Source organism: Coenobita brevimanus, chromosome 60 (assembly GCF_032717465.1).
Source record: "Coenobita brevimanus isolate Jiangsu-jjx chromosome 60, ASM3271746v2, whole genome shotgun sequence".
NCBI lineage: Eukaryota > Metazoa > Arthropoda > Malacostraca > Decapoda > Coenobitidae > Coenobita > Coenobita brevimanus.
In genome coordinates, this window is record NC_137013.1 from 12425803 (window position 1) to 12449847 (window position 24045).

General features: G+C 42.2%; 1 long non-coding RNA gene across 1 annotated transcript; it reads left to right on the top strand.

Moving 5' to 3' along the window:
• Positions 1-3530: 3530 nt before the first annotated feature.
• Positions 3531-24042, top strand: LOC145403060 (uncharacterized). Its single transcript, XR_013897929.1, has 3 exons — positions 3531-3572; positions 7724-7814; positions 23995-24042. It is a non-coding gene; the product is annotated as an uncharacterized LOC145403060 (long non-coding RNA).
• The last annotated feature ends 3 nt before the right edge of the window (positions 24043-24045 follow it).

The window sequence follows — 24045 nt, forward strand, 5'->3', positions numbered from 1 at the left end:
TGTGTGTGTGTGTGTGTGTGTGTGTGTGTGTGTGCAGAGACATGAAACTCCACAGATATGCCCTGCCGCACTTACCACATAATATAACATACAGACGTATATTACTTAACATTTTGGTAACTGGAGGCCCATTGCACCCGTTTTATTTTCAAGCATTCTTTAAGGTAGCGCATTTTAGGTATATTGATTCAAAAATTGTTGCACTGTAATGAACCGTTTTGGTTAATTGGAGGTTACAAACAAACAGATAAACAGAATGGGAATTTTAGTAGTATATACTGTAGATAGAGCCGTGTACCACCCTCGAATTCTAGAGCACAGGATAAAATATAATTCAGAAACAGAGAGGATAACACTCGGACGCTTTCATCTATACTGTTGCTGATTTCCATTCTGTGTACCATTGTTGCACCTTCTCTTATCCAGGAAAGTCTGGGTTAGGCTAGGCTTGTTTTCTTAGAACTGGGTTAGGTTAGCTTATTAGTCAGTTAGGTTAATCTGTTAAGTTTGGGCAGGGTAGGTCACGTTAGGTAAAAAAAAAAAAGTTACCATGACCTTCTGCAGTATATAGAGTGTGTCCTAGCTAGGAAATGTCTGTCAAATTTCTTTTTCTTCTAGGGATAATTTTGAGTAGAAAATGCAATATCAATACGTACTGAATTCTAAGCCGATATGAGGGTACAGTTATTATTGATAACCCTATGGGTGGAATGGTCTCTATGATTATTAACCCATAAGCTTATCAGTCAAAGAATTTTCATATCATTAACTCTCGTTCCTTTACTGGCTCCTTTCAACTTCTGTCCCTTTGCTGCACTGTTGCATCTTTATCTCGTTTCTGTCGTTACTTCAGTGGTCACAGCTCCTCTGAACTGTATGCGTGCATCCCTCCACCACTACGACGGGTCAGTAGCACCCATCTAGCAGGAAACTCAACCTTTTTCTGTCCCGTTTGCTTATGCACAAGCTAACCAATACTCCCAGTCCTTCATGTAACAGGTCAACTCTGGCACCATTCCCTGCTGTCCAAACTCCCTTGCTATGGACTAACGTCTTTTGTTCCTTTGATTTCTTCTTATCTTAGTGACAGGAAAATAAGAGTAAAAGTAGATGATGTATATTCGAATTTCCACTCAATTAACGCCGGCGTGCCGCAGGGATCAGTTCTGGCGCCAACCCTATTTCTGGTTCATATTAATGATCTCTTATCTGTCACTCACAATCCCATTCATTCATATGCAGATGACTCAACACTACATAGTTCATTCACACTCAGACATCCATTTACAAAGTCTAATATCTCTACCTCTCAACTCAATACAGCCATCTCCATAAATCAAGATCTATCTACAATCAGTGAATGGGGACAAAACAACCTTGTCTCTTTTAATGCTAGTAAAACTAAATATAATTTATACAGTTTACTAATAGACAGATATTGCCAGATTCGTACATTACCTTCAGTGCTACTAATATTCCCATCTCCAAAAGTATTGAAATTCTTGGTGTCTCACTTAACAGTGCCCTCAGCTGGACCTCTCATGTCAGATCACTTGCTAAAACCGCCTCAAAGAAACTTGGATTATTGTACAGAGTCCGTAACTTCTTCGCCGATGAGCAGTTAGCTATAATTTATAAGAGTCATGTGCGCTCTCAGCTTGAATATTGCTCACCCTTGTGGAATGGTTGTGGAGAGGTTGCATCAAGACAACTAGACAAAATTCAGAATAAAGCTGTTAGAATCATTAACAACCCTGCCATTACATATAAACTACCTCCCCTGCAAGTAAGAAGGAATGTTGCCTCCCTTGCATTATTTTACAGATATTTTTTTGGCAAATGCTCAGACGAAGTTGCGTCCATGGTGCCACCTCTCCATGCCTTCCCTCGTGCTACACGGGCATCTGGTAGCGCTCATGACTGGAATGTCACTCAACCATATTGCAGAACTTCTGCCTATCAGAATTCTTTCATTCCCTGAACTGCATCTCTCTGGAACTCGCTTCCCCAGAGTAGTTTTCCTCCAAATTTCAACCTACAACTGTTCAAGTCTAACTGTTACAGATATTTTATGAACAGAGGACACCAGTAATCTGGTGTATGGATTATTTTTTTTCTCCATTTGTTTTTCCTTCCTCCGTTCTGTTATTAAAAAAAAAAAAAAAAAAACATGTCGGCCTATGACCTCCAGTCTTTTAAACGCATTATGTCCAAGGATCTTGAAATGAACGTATGTCGAATTTAGCTCTCTTTTACTCTTTTTTAAAGGAAACACTTTTATGGGCTTCTAGCCATTGACGTCTCTTTCCTCAGAAAAAAAAAAAAAAATAGCCTCATTATGGTCGCAAAGTGGACTTACGTTAATGTAGCATTTTTTACTCAAACTCACCCCTAAAATATCTTCCTGAAGTTTGGCAGACATTTCCTGGGGCACCCTGGATAATGACCTCTTTTAAGATATAGTGCCTATGAGCTAAACGTTAAGTGCTTATAAAGTGAGGACGGTTTCTAATGTGCAGATTATGACTTTGGAATTATCAGTATTAGATATGCTTTTTTTTCAGAGGTTTCGTTTGTTCATTGTCTCTGGAAAAGTGTCATCAAGTTCAATCCACATAATTTCGACATTTCCTTTGTGTCCTTCGTGGTCATTGGACTTTGTGAAATGTGAAAAAATTATTGTAGGGTAGATGGATTGTGTGTAAACAGTTAGTGACAAGGATTCACTCGGTCTAAGATTGTTAAAGGAGACCCTACCCAAGCTTAGAGACACAGTTTACATCCAAGTAGTATTTCCTATTCTTTCCTCATACAGGTGAGTTACTCAATTCGCTCTAACTTGGCCAAAAATTGCCATCTCTCCATTTTGACTGTCGAGTTGTACCAAGATGTTATCATTTAGGTATGGCACTTGTCTGATCAGCTAGTCAGGTCAGGTGCGGGTAAGGGGATGGGTCTGTTATGATGTGGCAGGAGTAAACCAGTTCTGCTGTCGGGCCCTGCTGCGGATGTCACTCATTGCATTGCGCAGTTGACCCTTGTGTGGTGTGGTGCAGTGAGGATCTGTCCGTTCTCCCCTTTGGGGCTAAGATGCGAATGAATGTGTTTAAATGGATGAGTAAATGGCGAGTGTGTCGTCCTGTCTCGGCTACCTCCCTTTTCTTGGGGGAAGCAGCCTAGGTATATAGATAGATAGATAGACTTGTCACTAAGAAGTGGTATGGAAAGGATACAGAGCTATAGTGTGATCTTACATTGCCACTGGACTACGTGGAATAAGCTGAAAAGTGTCGAAGATCTGGCCCAAGTTAATGTAAACGATGAATAAGAAGATGCTCACTAAATTTTGATTCCATTATACCATTAAGCACTAAAATCCAACTGGGAAAGCTGAAGGTACCATTCAATTCTAGGTTCCCACATCGGCCTCATCTGGTGGTATCACAAGAAGAGTTTCCGACACAAGTAGCAGCGATGGTGGACGACCCCACAGCACCAGGGGGTAAGCGGCTCATCTTCACAGGACCCATACATAATGCTGTGGACTTCCTCGCAAAAAGGATTAATTTCACGTAGGTCGCACTGGTAGTCTAGTTTAACCCACTGAGTCCAGGAATTATGTTATTTCCTCTGCCAAGGAGGTTATGTTTTTGCTGGCGTTGGTTTATTTGTCTATTTGTCTGTTAGCATTATCAATCAAAAAAATTAAAAAGGTATTTTGATGATTTTTTTTTTTTTTGGGGGGGGTAGGGTATGGCCCAAGGAACAAGCCATTAGATTTTGATGGTGAACCGGGTATCATTAGGATCCAGGAATTTTTTTGTTCGTTTGTCCACACACTAACTCCAAAAGTACTCAATGAATTTCAGTGAAAACAGGAGCCCCCAGAAACTGGAAAAAGATACCACAGCTCGCCAGATAATGTAAAATGCAAAAGTGGGGTCAACTTGAATTACCCTGTGTTATACAATTTTTATGTTACGTTACTGAAAATAGGATATTTTTTTTATTTATCTACATATAATACTGGAGAAAAAATGGCTTCTTTATCGAAATATAATAGAAATGGAAAGTTGCGTCAATCTCAGTTTACGGACAGTCTACATGCGATTATTATGTTGCCTGAGTATTGATCACAGTCATTTTTTTAGGTGGTGAATGTACATCTGTAAGGCAGAGTTGTAAATGTGTATAAAGAAATTGTATCTTACTTGAGAAATGAAGGAAATATGGTACTTAAACAATCTAAGATCGTATGAACCCACTGAGCTCATATGGAGGCGCTTTCTTATGGGAAGCGTGGCGTAGTTTGTGCTCCCGCCGCCAGGGGCCCAGGGCGGCGCTGATGGTGAGTATACACCACACCTGACTCCCGCGCCTTTTGAAATTACCCGATGATTCCGGAAAATATGGTGTCATCGTCCACTGCACAGGTAAAATATATGTGGAAAAATAGACTGTAGCAGAACTGAGACGTTTTCTCAAAGCAAGAGGAATATCATGCCTTTAAAAATTCGGGTCGGCTGATCTCGGCCCCGTAAGATTTCGGCCGTATAGTTCGTATTATTATTAAGTGTATAATGGATAGAATCATGTCAGGATTTGCCAGGTGAAAGATTACGATCTTTGGAAACTGTATGATATATTTTTCCAACAAGTGAGATTCATAACACTTGGTAAAAATGTGTTGAATGCAAAAACACGCAGTAAGCTTTCATGCTTTTTAGTAAACTCCATAGAGAGCTTGTCAGCGTAAATCTCATTTAGAGCATCAGTAAAATATCTACGATGAATAAAACTTTGGTACAATGCTTTATGCATGAGGAATAATCCCGACAGAAATTTTTTTAAAAGAAGGTATACCAGCTCTGAGTGGGTGGTGACCCCACGCAATTTAGTGATCCGGCAAACACTGGCAACTTTCAGGAGTTTGTGGGGGTTCCTATTCGTGGACGAGTGGGCCTTGGACAAAGAAAGAATTGAAAACATTTTGGGGCGGATCCGGATCCTGCAATGCCATTGGCGTAGGTATGCGCTCTCTGAATGCTTTCTAATTCTCTATGTACTGTTGTCCTCTACTGACGATTTTATTCAGCTTGGGATAGACGTTTTAAACTAGAAATGTTAGATCTACCCTTAAGAAGCCTGTTCAACATCAGTTGACTTTCTTTACTTGTATAAAATTATGAGGTTGCAGCAAGAAAAAACTAAATAAAGGCATCACCCGGATTCAAGGCAATCTAAAGGCAATCTACAGAATTTAGGAATGGACTTATCTGTGTTTCCGATCTTTTATCTCCTGAAAGAAGGAAACATTTACGGATATAGTTACATTCCCATTAATGTATACAGGATTTACAGTTCTGCCGTAAATTGCCATTCATATATCATTATTCTTTTGCATCTAAACCATACCCTTTACAGACATAACGTTGTCGTACCTAGATACATTCCAAAAATAAAATGAATGAACTATACAGAATTTTTAAATAGTTATCTAAAGTCTGACCTTTTAGCCTATTCTGATCATATAATGGGGCAATGGCAGGTTGACAATCAATCAGTCAATCAATCAGTCAATCAATAAAAACATGAGATCGAACACCGGCTGGGAGAGGAAACAGTTTGGGAAATTGAGGCAATGGGTCATTCTCATGATAGGTGCGTCATTAAAAAAAAAAAAAAAAAAAAGTCTACAATTATCGTCACTTAGAGCATCTCGAATCTTTTGACAATGTGACACGTAGACTACCATTTCCAGATATACGAGCCACACCTTCCCTTTGACGACAGAGAGGAAATAATCCATGAAATGCAACACGACCAGAGGGTCATGTGTTATTCTTAAAGGGAACACATTCTGCCGAAAGGGTTTTTAACTTTCATTTGTAATCCTCCTCACTGAAAGTCAGTGATTGATAACCGGTGCACCTCAAACACCGTCTCTAAGTAGCCAAATCATAAGGCAGAAGTTTAGTGCATCCTTGATAGTGCCAGTCATCCCTGTTGTACACAATCAGTAGATGGATGACCAAGGAAAACATAAGGGCTCCTGATTAATTGTGTTAAGCAGCTCCTGAACCTGCCCCTCTCCCCCCCCACTCACTCTCTCTCTCTCTCTCTCTCTCTCTCCCCCCTGCATGCGTCTTGGTGAACTGGTAGCCCTCTGGTGTCGATGTAACACATTGGCCACATGTGACCACATCATTCCCACCGTTACCTACGTTCAATACCTCCTAAGGAAAATAAGGGTGAATTTGTTTAGCTTTTAGCACTTTGGAGGCACATCTCCTTAGATTAATAGCCTTCACCATACCACACTGAACAGCCATGGCGATATCACACATCCCTATCCCACTCCACTACAGATATGGAACCAGTATCTCAAAGGGCGCTGGCACTGCAAGGCTGGAACCACACTTACTCTGACATGAATTGTCCGATTATGTACAGTCACAAGAAAAACTATTGGTACTCCCAGGAATGTTCCATGCAAAACGAACGTTAGCTGGGCTATGTGGGCGGGTCCTTGCTCCTATCTAGTGTTGCCATATCACAATCCCATTACAAGAGTTAGAATAATGAGAAAGAATGTGTAATATGGCGGGGAAATCTATAGGACGTTTTGCGTTACCCTGAGCGCCCCGCCGGGGATTAATAATGAAACTCGGCACGTTTATTATTTTCCTACTATTCAACACTTCTTTTCTATAGAATGCAACAAATGAATTATTTTGAAGGGTATTAAATCTATAGGCATGGACTGTTTTTTTTTTTTTTTCATGATAGTCTAGCAGGGGTGCACTAGTTCATTTGTTTGCTTTAGGTGGGTGGTCAAATGCTTCAGATGGATGCTCCAGACGTCTAGAGGCTGTTTTGGAAGCAGGGGGTGGTTATACAAAAGATTAAAGCAATGACACTGAATATGTATTATTATTATCCTTTTACTCAACATTTATTATATGTTGAATGCAATACATATCATTATTACACTGAAATTTACTAACTTGGCTTGTATCGGCTGAAGTAGTATCATACGTCTGGCATGGGTGCACATACTAAATTGCCCGTCTGCATATGTGTTGCCGACTTTACACCATTCTTATATTTTTATTTAATGAATTCGGTGCCAGATAATAAAACGTAAAGTCTCTATGCACAGAGGCCAAACGATCTAATTTTATTATCTCTAGCACAAATTCTAATATCTGTGTCTCACATAACCGACATTGACGGGTTTGTGGTACAAACTTTCCTATCCCGTCATTCAACAACACATTGTCGTTGTGTCATAGTGCATAGCTCTGAAGGGTAACGATAGTTTTTCTTATGACTGTACGTTAGGAGTAACACTGGAATAAGAACACCTGGTTTCACTGTGTCACATTCTGACCAACCCATTTTCACTGTTAGACATGAAGCATGTAACAGTGAGAAGCATTATGGTCAGAATGTGACCCAGTGATACGAGGTGTTCTTATTCCAGCATTACTTCTAACGTACATAATCAGACAATTCGCGTCAGAATAAGCCTGGTTCCTGCCCTGGTGTGGTGGCACCCAAACACCCATCTACTAGTACTCTTAAACAAGACTTGCTTCTTTCATAGAAACTAACGGAGTTATATAATTTTGTCTTCCCCATTACATATGAAACATCTCCTTTAGATTGACTGTATACAGTAAATTAAAGAGATCTTCCATTAACAACAAAATAACTTCAGTTACTCGTACGTGAGGCCAGATGACAGAGAGTGGGGCATGCGGTCGAAGGACGGCTCCTGGTCTGGTATGGCAGGCCAAGTATTCAGGGAGGTTAGTGTTTCAGCATTTAGTATAAGCCAATAAAAATGAGAAAATAATCATTTCGTAGTATTGCCTTCAAAAGTTCCGCTCTTTCCCCTTCAGTTCAGTAACTCATAATTGTTAAGTAGTTTCGGTGAAATTGCATAAAGTCACCACAGTTTGTCTGGTTTGTTCAACAGATAGTTTGAATCAAAAGTTAGTATTAATTACTCTAATTAATAGTGTTATAAGGTACAGAAAGGCAAGAAGGGGATTGGAACTTTTGGAGGTAACAGTATAGTAGTCTAAAAGGCAGGATGGGGTGAAAATGATTTGTTGTTCACATTCAACTAGAATCCCTATGAGATGAAATGCAGTATATCTAGTGTCACGAGAGATGGAGATCAGTAACCCACATGTTAAAAATCTTGACTACAGTGACCTGGCCTGAGGACCCATTACCTCTCAAAGAAGATGATGTATGGAACTGATTATTACTGTTTCACACCATATACAGAAATTCAAAGTCAGCATAAAATTTCCTCCAAATTTAGTAATGTTCAACAACTCAGTAACACTTAACACACTGTAGAGTTACTGCCTATACGCCATGTCACAATTTCACAATTTCTCTCTGATATATTATATCTTCATGATGGTTGCTGAACAAGGAAAAATGTACTGGAACGAAAGACATTCAGATACTACCCCCCACCCCACACACACACACAAGTAGTGGAAGCTAACACTATCTTGATCATGGCCTTCACAAAGTTCTTCACCAAACAATGTTTCAAATGAAGTGGAGGCATGAATGCCTTTTCCGGGTCAACAAAAGGTTTGTGAAAACAGCTGAACCTTCCAGCCAAATCTTTCAGTCGAACAGGCCATTCCTTTTGTACGTAATGCTTAACGTCTGCTCGGAAACACATGTATTTTGTTTAATCTTGCAGAAGTCGTAGAGGCAAGCAGATCACCTTCAGGCCCCCACAGATGTTTCAATGATGTGTTTCGTGGTCATTAGCAGTCAACAAAGTACTCAGATTCATAACTTTCGTTCATTTTATGGGCATTCGCATTTTTTTTTTTTTTAGTGCAAGGAAGAAGGAACCAAAGGCCAAGAGCCCGTAAACCGTTCCTTCATAAGAAAAAATAAATAAAAAATAACAGTACAAAATAGAGTCAAATACAAGATAACGTTCATTTCGAGATGCCTGGACACATTGCATTTGAAAGACTGGAGATCATAGGAAGTAGGAAATACAGACAGAGGGAGACAGTTCCAGAGTTGATCTGTTGCATAAATGAAGGACTGGGAGTAACGGTTAACTCTTGCATTTGAGAGTTAGACAGAAAAGAGCTGAGAGTTTATTGCTGGAGGGGGTGCTACGCACCCGTCTTAGAGGTGGAGGGATGCAAGCAGACACTTCAGAGGAGCAGTGACCACTGAAGGAGCGATAGAAAGGAGATGAAGATGCAACAGTGCGACAGAGACAGAGGTTGAAGGGAGCCAGTAAGAGGAGGAGAGTTAATGACATGAAATACTTTTAACTCCACCCTATTGAGAAGAGCTGTATGTGGGGAGCCTTCTCACACATGAGAGTTGTACTCTTCACAGGGGCGAATAAAGCCCGTGTATAAAGTCAACAACTGTGCAGGGGTAAAGAAGGTACAGAGTCAGCTTAGCACACCTAGTCTCTTGGAAGCAGATTTTAGAGATGTAATATGATCTTTCCAATATAAGTCCAGCATGAATGAAACCCCAAGCATGTTCAACGATGATGCAGGATTGAGGTGGATATTATTGAATATTAGTGCGTACTCCTGTGGAAGATTTTGTCAGGTTGATAGGTGTAAAAACTGAGTCTTTGATGCATTAACCCCTTAAGCGCGGGCATGATTTTGCGCTCCTTGCAAGTCCCGCGAGAATATTCGCGCTCCGACTGACTTTTTAAAAATATTTGCCAAAAATCAGTTATTTGTCCTAGAATATTACAATTAAAGGTGCATATGGCACATACATTCAGCTTTCTCCTGGGATGTTTGTTTAGCCTTCGTCGAGTACCGTAGGACTTGTGGAGACTTCTGAAGTTGGGTAACGAAATCTCCACTTTACACTTCCTGACACCCCGTAATATGATTACCACAGCCTCATATTATCACTAGAAACACTATTCTATGATTTTCAAGTAGGTTGGAATCCATACATCCAAAAAAAAAAAAAACACTGTGAAAACAATGAAAATTACGAGCGCGTACGAGCTGCCCACTTGCGCTCGTTCCCCGCTGGTATTCTGTCATTTATTATTCATAAACACACTCACATTTTATATTCCTCTTACTTTATTACACTTATATATATATATATATATATATATATACCCCCCCTGGGAGTAGGGTTTTTTTCAAGAATAATCCCCCAGTATCACTATATATATATATATATATATATATATATATATATATATATATATATATATATATATATATATATATATATATATATATATATATATATATATATACCCCCCCTGGGAGTAGGGTTTTTTTCAAGAATAATCCCCCAGTATCACTGCTTGTCGTAAAAGGCGACTAAAAGGGTTGGCAGAGGGTTAGTGCCTCTCCCCGGAAAACAACTAACTAAAAAAACAAACAATAAGCCTCGGACAAGGACTGACCAAACGATCACGACCAAGGACCGGACAAAGGACATGGTTATCGGAACGTGGAATGTAAGGAGAACGAATGATGAGGTGAAAAAGAGAGATTGTCCAGGTGCTTGAGGGTGCGAAAGTGGATGTATGTGGAATAACTGAAACAAAATGGAGAGGAGAAAGTGTGAGAGAATGGGAGTATGGATGGGGTATAGGTGCAGGAGTAGGTGAGAATGAGAGGGCAAAGGAAGGAGTATGTATAGTTGTGAGTAAAAGATGGAAGAAGAGCATAAGACAGTATGGATCAGTTGGGTCAAGGATTGTGTGGGTAAAGTTGAAGGTTGGAATACAAATGTGGGCGATTGTGTGTGTGTGTATGCGCCAACGCAAGATCGTGCAAGAAGAGTGAGAGAAGAGTTCTGGACAAATGTAGAAGTGTGCATGGAAAAGTTTAAAAGGAATGAGAGAGTGTTTTTGACTGGTGATATGAATGGTAAAGTTGGGAATGTGAAGGTGGATGGAATAGTTGGTGAGTGGCGTGTGCCTGCTGAGATAGATGAGACTGGGAGTGCGTTAGTGGACATTTGTGCTAGGAGAGGGTTGGTGATAGCCAATACCCTCTTCAGGCTTAGAATGATCCACAGGTATACATGGCGAGTGATGAGAAGGGTAGGTGGTGAACTGAATGAAAGGAAGGCAATGATTGATTATGTGTGTGTGGATGAAAGGATGCGAAGATGTGTAATGGATGCAAGAACTCATAGAGGTTTGGGGAGTGGACTTTCTGACCACTACTTGGTGGTGGCCAGAATTAGAATTCAAGTAAGATGGAGGAATAGAAGATGGGAAAGACGAGAGGAAGGAGTAGTTGCAGGGAGAGTGGAAAGGTTACAAGAGGATGAGAAAAAGGCAGAGTATAAGAGAGAAGTGGAGGAACGATTGGGCAAATATGAATTGGAGCAGATGGGAGACGTGGAAGGTGTGTGTATGATTTTTACAGAATAAATATGCGCACCATGTGATGTGGCGTGTGGAAGGAAGAGAAGACGGAGGGGGGTGCAAGGAACAGCGTGGTGGACCGAAGAGGTGAGACAGGCTGTGGCACAAAAGAAGAAAGCATATGATGAATGGATGAGAAATAGGGGCGTGGAAGAAGTTGAGAGGCGGAAGAGAGAGTTCATGTAGAAAGAGAGAGGTGAAAAGATTAGTAAGAGAGAGTAAGAAGAGAGTGGATGAGGAATTTGGAAGGAATTTGAGTGTAAAGTGGAGGGACTGTAAGAAAATGTTTTGGAAAGAGGTGAAAAGAGTAAGACAGGGTGGAAATGAAGTTAGCAGGGGAGTGAAAGTTAAAAATGGTAGATTACTAGTGGAGAAGGGAGAAAAAGTGAGCAGATGGAGAGAACACTTTAAGGAATTGTTGAACGTAGAGGATGGAAGTAATGCGAGTATAAGTGGCTGGGGAATGGCTGGGAGAAGGAGGGAGGTGAGAAGACAGGAAGAAATCAGTAGGACAGAAATTGTGGAAGCAATGAAGAAAGTTAAATCGGGGAAAGCCCCAGGAATTTATGGAGTGTGTGGTGAAATGCTGAAGCATGGGGGAGAGACAGTAGTAGAATGGATGTGGAAGATGTGCAGATTGGCCTGGGAGGAAGGTAGAGTCCCGGAGGATTGGAAGTCAGGTATAATTATTCCCTTGTACAAAGGAAAAGGGGAAAAAGAAGTGTGTGGTAATCATAGGGGCATTTGTCTTCTTAGTATAATAGGAAAAGTTTATGGTAGGATACTTATAGACAGAGTTAGAGAAACAACAGAGAAATTAGTTGGAGAAGAACAGGGAGGGTTTAGGAAGGGAAGAGGTTGTGTAGATCAGATATTCATTCTTAGATCTTTAGTGGAAAAGTTTCTAGAGAAGGGAAAGAAGTTGTATGCGGCTTTCATGGATTTGGAGAAAGCATATGACAGGGTGGATAGACAAGGATTGTGGAAAGTGTTAAGAATATATGGAGCAGATGGGAAGTTGTTGAATGCTGTGAAGAGTATGTACGATGGTGCGAAGGCTGCAGTGCGTGTGGATGGTGAACTAAGTGAATTTTTCTCTTTGAAAGTTGGTTTGAAACAGGAATGTGTCATGTCTCCATGGTTGTTCAATCTGTACATGGATGGGGTAATAAAAGAGGTACAAGGTAGGGTAGTGGATGTTGGAGTGGCCGTGGTGAGAGAGGATAGTGTTTGGAAACTCCCTGTACTGTTGTTTGCAGATGGTACTGTGTTGTTGAGTGAAGACGAAGGGGAGCTGCAAGGCTTGGTGGATGAGCTTCAGAGTGTGTAAGAAACGGAATCTAAATGTGAATGTAAGGAAGAGTAAAGTGATGGTCTTTGAGAGAGGTGAAGTTAGTGAATGTACAGCGAGGTTGGATGGTGAGGAATTGGAAAATGTGAGTACGTTTAAGTACTTGGGTAGTGTGATGAGTAAGGATGGAGGTTTGGAGGGTGAAGTGCTTGAAAGGGTACAGCAGGGAAGAAAGGTTGCTGGTTCTTTGAAAGCAGTGATAAGAAACAGGGAAGTGAGCATGGAAGTGAAAAAGTTACTACATGACAGTATTGTGATACCAACTCTAACGTACGGAAGTGAAGCTTGGACATTGTTGGAAGGACACAAGTGAAGAGTGAGACCAGTGGAAATGAGTTATTTAAGAGGAGCCTGTGGAGTCACGTGGAGAGACAGGCTGACGAATGAGGATATAAAGGAGCGTTGTGGTGTGGATGTGGATGTGATAGGAAGCGTTATGAAGAACACACTGAGGTGGTTTGGCCATGTGGAGAGGATGGAGGGTGAAAGACTGACGAAGAGAGTGTATGTGAGTGAGGTGGAGGGGGGAAGAGGGAGGGGGAGGCCGAGGATGAGATGGAGGGATGGGGTGGAGAGGTATATGAGAGAGGGGGGTGTGAGTTGGGAGCAGGGCAGTGAAATGGCGGGGGACAGGGCGACTTGGAGGCGATTTGTTTGTGGCCACCCCAAACGGGATTGAGGCGTCTGGCAATAGATAGATAGATAGATATGACAGGGTGGATAGACAAGGACTGTGGAAAGTGTTAAGAATATATGGAGTAGATGTTGAATGCTGTGAAGAGTATGTACGATGGTGTGAAGGCTGCAGTGCGTGTGGATGGTGAACTAAGTGAATTTTTCTCTTTGAAGTTGGTTTGAAACAGGGATGTGTCATGTCTCCATGGTTGTTCAATCTTTACATGGATGGGGTACTAAAAGAGGTACAAGGTAGGGTAGTGGATGTTGGAGTGGCCGTGGTGAGAGAGGATAGTGTTTGGAAACTCCCTGTACTGTTGTTTGCAGATGATACTGTGTTGTTGAGTGAAGACGAAGGGGAGCTGGAAGGCTTGGTGGATGAGTTTGGGAGAGTGTGTAAGAAACGGAATCTAAATGTGAATGTAGGGAAGAGTAAAGTGATGGTCTTTGAGAGAGGTGAAGTCTGTGAATGTACAGTGAGGTTGGATGGTGAGGAATTGGAAAATGTGAGTACGTTTAAGTACTTGGGTAGTATGATGAGTAAGGATGGAGGTTTGGAGGGTGAAGTGCGTGAAAGGGTACAGCAGGGAAGAAAGGTTGCTGGTTCTTTGAAAGCAATGATAAGAAACAGGGAAGTGAGCATGGAAGTGAAAAAGTTACTACATGACAGTATTGTGATACCAACTCTAACGTACAGAAGTGAAGCTTGGACGTTGTTGGAAGGACACAAGTCAAGAGTGAGAACAGTGGAAATGAGTTATTTAAGAGGAGCCTGTGGAGTCACATGGAGAGGCATGCTGACGAATGAGGATATAAAGGATCGTTGTGGTGTTGATGTGGATGTGATGGGAAGCGTTATGAGGAACACACTGAGGTGGTTTGGCCATGTGGAGAGGATGGAGGGTGAAAGACTGACGAAGAGAGTGTATGTGAGTGAGGTGGAGGGGGTAAGGGGGAGGGGGAGGCCGAGGATGAGATGGAGGGATGGGGTGGAGAGGTATATGAGCGAGGGGGGGGTGAGTTGGGAGCAGGGCAGTGAGATGGCAGGGGACAGGGCGACTTGGAGGCGACTTGTTTGTGGCCACCCTAAACGGGATTGAGGCGTCTGGCTATATATATATATATATATATATATATATATATATATATATATATATATATATATATATATATATATATATATATATATACAGTATTTATCCATAAGTTTCCTTCAGTAATAGTGGTTGATATTCACTCTTTCTTGTTCAGTAAACTAGCGTAGAGAGCAAAGCTTTGACTGTCATTACTCCAATTATTTGTACTTATATTGTTATATTAGTAATTATTTACATTTGTATACACTCTCACATCCAGTAAGTAAGGGCTCCTTTCCCTTGGAGCCAGGATGAACTTGGAACACTGAAGCACTCGTAGTTTATCACCATTTTCTCCTCTGGCTCATCACACGATTCACCAGAAAGATTGTAGTCACTCTCCATCATTATCATGGATAAATTAGCCAGTTCAAGCTCCACAACAGCTTTATTTAGTCCTTCACCGCTTCCCACATGAGGTTTAGTAGGGGTAGAGGTCAAATGGCCCTCTAGAAGCGGCGGAAATAGAGGGGCGCGAGTGCTACGTGCTTTCATCTCAAGAAACAACACTGAACTAAATGACGAAGCGGATATGGGACCGCCAAGGGTTGACAACGTCAGCGAGATGACAGCTGCTAATTTATATGCTGTGAAATGATTGGCAGGAAAATAGGTAGTTCCAGGTGAATGTAAATATCACTTAGGCTTCTCCCTTCCTTTATATTTTTATTACGGGAATAGATTATACGGCATATTTCAAGGGGAAATTACCAGGGAAAATTAACGAACAAGTGCACGTGGGGTGGTGCCAGGTGATAATTAGCCAACTCCAGGTGTATGGCACTAGCAGTTACCTTATTTTTTTTTTTTTTTGGTATATATTATTTTGTATAAGAATAGGGCATAGGGCTTATTTCAATGGATGAAATCAGTGGAAAATTTCGGGGAAGATTTGCATAGTGCAGCGGGGCTGGGCAGGCGAGAGAAGAGGGTAATGGAGGGGAGATAGCGAGGGGAGTCAAGAACGGAGATAAATAGCTAAATTGACAACCATGGATGGGAGTACAGATGACATTAGCAGTGCTGACTATTGTTGGACACTGGCAGTACTGGTAGATGATACAAGCCACCACTTGAAAGCCCAGAAGAATTCAAAATAACACAGAATTGCAAAAGTGATGCCCCATAGTATGATCCATTGCACCCAAGCGTCACGAAAGTGACGCCCTGCGGCTAAGGGGTTAAACACAAAATGATATTTTCTACTCCAGTCAGAGATACAAGCCAAGTCAGACATTCGATATGCCATAGCCTCATCCCTTGCTTAATGAAGTAACTGCTGAGATGGACGTTGCAGGAACCGAATGGAAAGGTGAAGGGTGGAATCATTAGCATTCAAGTGGATAGGGTTAGATGTACAGCTTAGAAGGTCATTGATAAATTAAAAGAAGAGAGTCGGTGATAGGGCAGAGCCCTGAGGAACACCACTGTTGACAGATCGAGGAGAAGAACGATGGCTGTCTACAAAAGCGGCTATAGAACGACCAGAAAGGAAGCTATACATGAAGGCACAGATGGAAGGATAGAAAACATAAGAGGACAGTTTGGAAATTAAAGATTTATGCCAGACTCAATCCAAAGCCTTTGAGATGCCAAGTGCAGTGGCAAAGCATTCGCCCAGGTCCTGAAAGGAGGATGATCAGGAGTCTGAAAATTAGGTGAGATCACCAGTGGAGCATCCCTGATGCAACCCATAATGACAATCAGAAAGAAGGTTGTGATAGGAAAGATACTTTAAAATTTTTCTGTTAAGAATAGGCTTGAAAACTTTTGAGACACAGGATGTTAAATCAATTGGACGATAGTTAGAGGGTTGGGATAAAAGAATGACTGATTGATTGATTGTATTAAATTCTGGGTGCACAACTGCCAGGATCATATACCACGGGAAAACAAGGTAAAAGACACAGCAAATAAAAAGTGCATATTCAAAATAAAAATATCTGTTAGTATGAATAAAACAACGAAAATAATAAAAGATTAATTTATAAAATACAAATTACTTATAAAAGTAGAAGGAGGTGTGCCTCCTGAAGAAAACTTAAAATATCACTCAAACCGCTAGAGGCTCCACCAAGCATCGAGGAGAGACAGTAGGTACCATCTGCCCCCTTATGCTTCTGGAGAAATCTCTGACGTTGGTCCCACGTACTCGAACACTCGACTAGCATGAGACAGACAATAAGGGGAGCAAGGCAATCATCACAGTACGGTTGAGTCTCACCACTCATCAGGAACCCATGCATAAGTCGTGAGTGCCCAATGCGAAACCTAGCAAAAGCCACCTCCAATCGCCAAAACATGGAGGGGAGAAGCCTTGGCACAACCACTCTCTGAAAGATTTCTTTTAATTTATTATGAGCAACACCATCCCAGTGTCTCTCCCAAAACGTACAATTTGTGTACCACAAGTAAGGTGTTTCATTAGAAGTAGGAGGCAGGTAGTCTGTTGGGGGCCATTGAGAAGACGCAGCTTTAGCATTATAATGTATCTGCCCTCTCATTGCCCACCACACCAACATGTGCAGGAACCCAACAGAAGCCTACATGGCGGCCACGACGGCCAAGAAGAAAAAGCCACTCTAAAACTGATAAAACCAATGGATGGGATGCATTAAAAGACTCCAGTGCAGACAGAGCACTATGCAAGTCACTAAAAATCGCAAAAACGGATTGGAAAAGAGTAAAAATAATTTTGAGACCATATGAAATTGCAGTCAGTTTCGCCATATACAATGAAGTAATGCCAGGAAGGCTACCGCACCTACTAAAGGAAGGGAAGACAACTCCAAATCCTGCTCCAGTATCAGTCTTAGACCCATCAGTATAGACGGGGACAGAACCCTTAAGAGTGAAGACATGTTCTAGAAAGGGAGGGAGGGACACCTGAGAGGGAAGTGAACCCATTTTTTCTTTTTAACAAAAGACCTGCAAAATGTTATACAGTATGAGGGAGTAGCCAGGAACCCACCTTTGGGATCCGATGTGAACAAACTGCCAGTCTCGGAACAGAGAGGACTAACATAACAATCTGGACCCTGTACACGAAGGGCTTCGGGAAACTAAGGTGGGTGTCATAAATAGAAGATCATGAATCTTGAGAGACTATGACACAATAAACTGAGACTGGGATGTGGTGAAAACGATACCAACAGCTCATCATCAACACCTGACATCGCAAATCCAAGTGGAGTACACCAGCACCAACCAACAAACTTAAAATCAAGGATGATCTGATTGCCCCGGTTGCCAGACGTACACCAGCATGATGCACAGAATTTAACAACTGGAGACAGGCATCTGTTGCAAAGGAGTAGACCTCACACCCATATCCAAGTTTAGGAAGAATAAGGGACCTGTGCAAGAGGAGCAGGGTCTGTCGGTCAGCACCCCAAGAAGTATGAGCCAAAACCGTCAAAAGACTCAAAGCTTTTAGACATGTAGTCTTAACAAAATGAATATTCAGAACCCAGGTTAGTTATTTATCAAACAGAAGACCCAGAAACAGCGTCTCTTCCACACAGGATATTCTCCAACCATAGAGATACAAATCCGGGTCTAGGTGAATCCCTTGAAGACAACAAAATTGCATAACCACTATCTTTGTTAAAGTAAAACAGCGATACTCTCCCCAGCCGGAAATTCTATTAAGAGCCAGTTGAAACTTCTCTGTCAGAAATTTTTTAGATGCAGTGAAGGAAATTGAGAGGTCAACGACATATAGTAAGCCTCGTACACTGTCAGTCAGTACACTGATTACGCTGTTAATGGCCATAGCAAAGAGAAAAACACTACGGATACTCCCCTGTGGTACTCAATCTTTCAGTGCACGGGCATTAGAAAGTAGTCAAAGCACCACTCCCACTCGGACCCTTAAAAAAGGGTTAGATAAAACGCTGAATAAACAAAGGCAAGCGCCCACAAAGACCAAACTCATGAAGAGAAAGTAAAATGCCATGATGCGAGGCAGTGTCATATTCCTTCTCCAGATCGAAGAAGACTGTGACCAGGTGTTGGTTAGTGGAGAAAGCGTCAAAGACAGAATATTCCAAGGACAGTAGTGCATCAGAAGTAGATCACATTTTTCGAAAACCATAATGGGCAGAGGATAAAAAGTCACCTCTCTCCAAAAACCACACAAGCCTAACACTGACCATCTTTTCTAGAACTTTACATAGACAAGACGTCAGAGAAACAGGCCAATAATTCGTCGCCTGTAGGTGATCCTTACTTGGTTGGGGATAACTACAGCAACACCCCAACAAGCCAGAAACTCTCCAGAACACCAGATCTCATTACTGTAAATGGTGAAAGCAAAAACGAAAGGGACTCATCAGACAGGTGACATAAGAAGGCATAAGTAATATAATCATAACTAGGCGAGGAATCATGGCACTGCTATAGAGCCGCCTGGGGTTCAGAAAATGAAAATGGAACACTAATAGGACTCTCCTCCAGAAGACACAAAACGGAGACCACGAGATTCTAGGGGTCAATATTGACAAGCGAAAGGCGAATCTGCATCCTTCTGTGACATGCTGACAAAACGATCAACAAACAACTCTGCAACAGCAAAAGGATCAGTCACAGTTCCACCAGCTGCAGATAGAACAGGAGGGGAAGGAACAGTAAATTTTCCTGAAATTTTCATTACCTGATCCAATACCTGAGTGAGGGAAGTCCTCAAACTGATGGAGAGAATATAACCTTTTCACGATGAACGCCTGGCCTCCTTTAAAACCCGCCTCATATGACCTCATGCCTTCTGATACGCCACCAAATTATGAGGATCCCCACTGTGATGACGAAGTCAAGAGAAGGTGACTCGTTTGCCTTTCACTGTGGAACTGCAATCAGGGTTCCTCCAAGGAAGTGGACGTTTAAGAAACTGACCCTTTGTTCTTGGAATAGATAATAGGACTGCTGAGTGCAACATGTCAGTGAAAAATGACACCGCCCCAGTAAGACAGCCAAACTTATTGACAGAAAAGGAAATGGAACTTAATTCCCTGAAATGTGGCCAATCAGCCTTATCCACATGCCAGAGAGGAAGGATGAGTCCCACCAGCATTAACAGTCAGGAGTAACGGAAAATGGTTGCTGCCATTTAGGTTTGGCAACACACCCCAGGAAAAATCTAAAACAGCATCAGCTGAACATAAGGACAAATCAGTGGCAGCAAAAGCTCCAGTCTGGCTGTGGAAATAAGCCATCTTATTGGAGTTTAAGATGCACAACTCTTCACCCTCCGCTAAAGAGGTCAGCATAGTACCTCGAGGGTTTCTTTCACTTCAGCCCCATAGTGGATGGTAACCATTAATATCTCCTAGTAACAGAAAGGGAGAAAGAAGGCCATGAACAAGGCATTCCAGATCCTCCCATTCAACAGTAGCACTAGGAGGATGATAAAGGCTGGAAACTGTATACTGCCTAAGTAAAAACATCCAGGCAGCAACAGCCTGCAGGGTAGTGCAGATGTCCAGATGACTGTAAGGAATATCCTGGCAAAGGAAGATAGCAGCACCTCCATGACGACTTTGGCCCGGCAGGATCAGAATAAAAAGCATGGTAACCAGAAGAACCAGAAGGAAGAGCATCACCAACCATGCACATGCATAGAGGAGTAAATTATGAAACAAGATGACACAGTTCCTCACAGTCAGCACGTAAACCCCGACAATTCCATTGGATGATAGAACCCGTAGTGGAGGGATGATGATTAAGTGAGGGACTGTACAGCTCCTGACAAGCGAACGAATTTGACTGATGCTTAGGAAGGCCCTTGGGAAGAGGCTGTCCAGTACCAGGAACCCTTACCCTATGTCGAACATCCGTTGGGAAACGTGATGACGAGCAAGAGGAGAATCTTACAATACTCTTCCTCGGAGGTGGAACAACACTTGGTTTGGAACCGTTATGGTGCATAGTGTGCCGCCCGGCTGATGATAACCTGGCGGAAGAAGAAGGGGCGCCAGACAATGTGGTTGAGCAAGAGATGGCTTGGTAGGGGGACTGCAAGCTCCCCTAGCCAGAGTAGAACAGCCAGTACCACCATGAGAAGAAGGACAATCAGTACCACATCCCACAATACTGAAACCCTGAGAGGGCCAGGCCTCATGCAGCTGAGCAGGCAAATCATCGACCTGGGTACCATCACTGTCTGGTGGTGGCTGGGCCATCAGTGAAATGCCATCCCCAGCCTGCACTCACCCCAACCCCTGAGCATCCTGGGTAGGAGTAGTGGGCTCCACAACAGAGATCTTTGGTAGCAGCGCTTCTATCTCTGAGCACTCTGAGGAGCTATGGCAATGCTAACCATACACAGGAGGGACGTTGGGAGTTCTGGATGTGTCAAGACAGGGTGTAGTATCAATATGGACATTTGCCACAGGAGGTTCCGGGATGGGGGAGGCACTTCTAGATGCAGGAAGCACCACCCTAGAGAGGACACCCCCTGAGACAGGAGGCACCTCCCTAGTGGAAGCACAGCTGCTTTCAGGCTGCACCCTCTCAGTAGAACCTCCCGGCTTAGAAGGCCAGGAAGTAAAACCCCAAGAGGTTAATGGGGTATTGTGTGATGGTAGGAGCACCTGCCAGGTAGCTTTAGGGCGAGACAAGACGGCAGCAAAGGTAACCCCAGGGCGAATGAACCTCTCCCTTACCCTGGCCTTTGCCTCAGAAAAAGAAATTTTCTCCTTTGTTCGGACAGTAACAATCTCATACTCAAACTTGTACACATCGCAATCTTTTCAGGAGGCTGCATGTGCTCCTCCACTATTAGAGGGTTGAGAACAATCAACCATACCATTGGAAACACCAACTCAATTTCCACAGACCTCAGGAAGGCCAGACGCTTCCAGCTGGCAAGAATGGCGAAGATGACCTAACCTTTGACAATAATAGCACCTTCTAGGTCAGGGAACATAAGGTTTAACCTTAAGCTTCCACTATGCAGCAATGACAACCTCTGGCAAAGTACTGTAACACAATCAAATGTCAAGATAAGAGTGGGCGTGGGTGTTAGAACCCCATCAACTTTCTTCATAATTCTCTGTACAATACTGCTACAACTCCCTGAAGAGCCAGCCCCTCCAAGAGGGAAGAATCAGAATAAGAGATCAAGTCACGAGAATACACAACCCCATGGAACTGATTTAAGGCCATATGACAAGAGGCAGACACTGGGTAACCGGCGACCATAGTAAGGGACTGGATGTGTGAACTTTCCTCTTCATTCATGGCCTATAGCAACAGAGAATCATCGCCCTGCAAGGAGACCTCGATGGTAAATCCACATGCAATAACTAAACCATTGTGAATCTGAAAACAGTTCAGGTTCTGGAAGGAATTGCTTGCCTGCTTGTGTGTGTGTGTGTGTGTGTGTGTGTGTGTGTGTGTGTGTGTGTGTGTGTGTGTGTGTGTGTGTGTGTGTGTGTGTGTGTGTGTGTGTGTGTGTGTGTGTGTGTGTGTGTGTGTGTGTGTGTGTGTGTGTGTGTGTGTGTGTGTGTGTGTGTGTGTGTGTGAACAAAACAACCAAAGAAATTTTTATCTGTTTTGGATTAAAATTGGTGTATGAGTTGACAATCATCCAAGAGATTGATTTTTTTTAGATTAATAGGTTCAAGGTCAGGATCACATGTCAAAATCAACTTACAGTTTTCATCTGATTTGCACAAAACGTGGAAGGGATGAGGTTAACACACAGACAGATATCTATTTTGAAAGCAGTCAAGGTGAAGGTCAAAGGGAAAGGTCATCGGGCAAAGTCAGCTCAAACAATCTTGCTTTGATTTGAACCAAACTTATTGAAAGGGTTAAGATTTAGGCAAGCATGAGGTAATTTGCTTCTGAGAGTAATTTGTCGAAGGTTAAGATCACAGGCCAAATTAATATCATCGTCCCATAGACCAGCTGTTGGCCGTGTGTACTACATTCTCTTTAGTGTTCCTTTTTGTTTGATTGATGTGTCTGGCAGGTTGTTCAAAGACTGGCATGTACATAAGAGAGTCCGCGTAACTCTCCCAACAACTATACATGAACAATGGATATACTGAGGTCACACAAAGCTAATTGTTTCCTTGATGTACTAACAACAGAGCACCATCAACTAAAGACTTGTCATCTCTCCTGCTTTTCTGCTTATGATCTTTGAAAATTAGTCTCCTGAATCTGAAGCAAATGACACTGATGACACTGATCTATGACCAAATAAAGTAATCAGTGTCATTTGCTGTAGAATCACCAGACTGAATTTAAAGCCCATGGGGAAGGAAGTAGGAGAGGCGACGGAACTATTGTTATCAAGTGTACAGTGCCTAAAAAAAAATATTGGAACAATTTTGTGGTAAACAAATTGAATCTAACAATGTGATGCTAAACACGACTGAGGCCTTGTGACACATGTTTGCAGCCCTGAAGATCCCAGTTGCCATGTGACATATCTCAGCTATGTGTTATCAATTGTGACGATTCAATGCTAAATTTCGTACTTATGTATGATTATTATAGAGGTGAACGTATTATTTCAAAACTAATAACCTCCAAGTGAGGATACAATTTTGAGGCATTGTACCTAATGAAAGAGAAATACACTGAGGTGATTTGGACATGTGGAGAGAATGGAGAATGAAAGACTGACTAAAAGGGTGTATGTAGGTGAAGTGGAGGGAGGGAGAGGGAGGAGGAGACGGAGGATGAGGTGGAGGGATGGAGTTGAGAGGTATATGAAGGAGGGGGGAGTGAGTTGGAAGGAGGGCAGTCAAATGGTGGGTAACAGAGCGACTTGGAGGCTTTGTGTCTGCGGCCACCCTTTGCGGGATTAGGCCGTCGGGCTATAGATAAATAGAATAGACATAATGAAAGGGACTGTTTTCACTATCATTTTTACCCAATATTCAGTTTTCCTTCATTCAAAGGTACCCTTACTAAATTAACAAGAGTTCTTTATATCATTCACCAGAACATGCAAAAATGTCAAGGCTTACACAGTACACTATACACAAAATAATACTTTGTGTGTGTTTTTTTTTCTTCAATTCCTGATAATTACTAATTATCATATTTTGAACTCTATGTTTGTTTTCACCCGGCCGTTTGATTAAAGAAAGTGAATATTTCAATAAAATTAAAGGGGACCCGTAAACTGCGCTTCACTGAACTCCCGTGGCATTATTTATATGTTGTGAGAACGACTCAGTCGGCTAGTGTGCGCGTGGTTGTGGAAGTAGGAGTAGGAAATTAATAAATGATGCAGGGTAGATACTGATAACGCTCACTACACCATCCCCAAAACACACAAGATATCACCCCGCTAAGTGGAAGTGGAGCGTTGTATATGGACCAGCCTGTATGTTCAGCTAACTGCACTTTTCTTCAATAACTCTTCTCTGTTTCAGGAGGCTGATATCAGTGGTGGGCCACATGGCATCACAGACGACAGGAAAAAG